Below are 1,406 nucleotides of genomic sequence, written 5' to 3'. Positions count from 1 at the left end.
TCCATTGATTCTGATTCTAGTAACCACTTTGGTAGTTCTGTCTTTGGTAACCCCCTTGAGAGTTATTTAAATAATTAGCATCTTCAACCTGCGTAGGGGGCCTATCATGGAATGGACCATCTTGAGTATGGTACATCTTTTGGCAAAACTGTATCATCCTCACAAACATTTACCTTCTTGATCTGGGATTCATCAAACTTCTTTGTTAGCAAGGAAATATTTGTTGCAAGTTCTGCCAATGTTTGCTGGGTATCCTTATTCTCCTTTACTATATTCTGGATCATAGCACTACCATACGCTACCACATCAGCATTATTTGAGTGCCAAGCCTGATTATGAGTCGTCAGCTTGTTAAGTATGTTGGTCACTCGTCGATAAGATTTGTTCATGAAACAACCATCAGCTACATTATTAGCAACTGACTGCGTCACTGGATCTAACCCTCGGTAAAACTTCTGCATTAATATGTGATCCGGAAAACCATGATTCAGACTCTTCTGTAAATACTCCTTGAATCTCTCCCAGGCTTCATATAGTTGTTCCCCCGGTCGCTGCTTAAATTCATAGATCTTGTCACGAATTTTAGCCTTCCTACTAGGGGGGTACCATTTTGTGAGAAAAGCAGTCACCATCTCTACCCATGAAGTAATCAAATTTCGGGGCAACTTCACAAACCATGTTCTTACCTCTCCAATTAAGGAATATTTGAATAACCTCAATTGAATAGCATCTTGTGGAACGTTGTTCTACATGTGATTAGCACACACATCCACAAAATTCTGCAAATGACGTTGAGGGTCATTCTCGGTAGAGTTCCGAAAGTATCCCTCAAGCTTCAACAACTGGTATAGAGAGGAGTCAATTTTAACGGTAGCAGCTCCAACTCGAGGCTGAATAATAGCAGATGCATAGTCCTCCTCCGAAACAAGATCAGCAAAAATATTCTCATTATCTGATTCATTCGCCTGATTGTTCAACCGATTCCCCTGGTTACCAGCACGTTGATTTTGCTAATTCTGATTCATGTTCACCTGGTTTACACAGAGTAGCAAACAAGGTGTGATGGAATAAGCAAAAGTCTTCAATCAAAGCAAAAACTATTTATATCTACCAGAAAGTCGAAGTTTTAGAAGTTGAAAGATGACTATGCAGTTTACGGACCGTAAATCAATTTACGGTCCGTGTTTTAAGAGGTTGCAGTTGTTCAAAACTGGAAGGAAGACCTGGTCGTAAACTGGTTTACAGTCCGTATTGTCACGACCCAACCCAGTAGGCCGTGCCTGGTGCTCGACCTGGACACCCATATACATATTATTTAGCTATATGTTCATTTCACAACAAACTCAATATGGATCTTATAACGACCAACCATGGTCTCAGATTTATCGCATAATTATACATATAAA

General features: G+C 40.0%; 1 non-coding gene across 1 annotated transcript; it reads left to right on the top strand.

The window, feature by feature from the left end:
- Positions 1-477: 477 nt before the first annotated feature.
- LOC132620593 (small nucleolar RNA R71) lies at positions 478-584 on the top strand. Its single transcript, XR_009575034.1, has one exon. It is a non-coding gene; the product is annotated as a small nucleolar RNA R71 (small nucleolar RNA).
- The last annotated feature ends 822 nt before the right edge of the window (positions 585-1,406 follow it).

Source organism: Lycium barbarum, chromosome 11 (assembly GCF_019175385.1).
Source record: "Lycium barbarum isolate Lr01 chromosome 11, ASM1917538v2, whole genome shotgun sequence".
In the NCBI taxonomy this organism is placed as follows: domain Eukaryota; kingdom Viridiplantae; phylum Streptophyta; class Magnoliopsida; order Solanales; family Solanaceae; genus Lycium; species Lycium barbarum.
The sequence above is the reverse complement of the archived record's forward strand: the minus strand, read 5'-3'. Positions and strand labels throughout refer to the sequence as shown.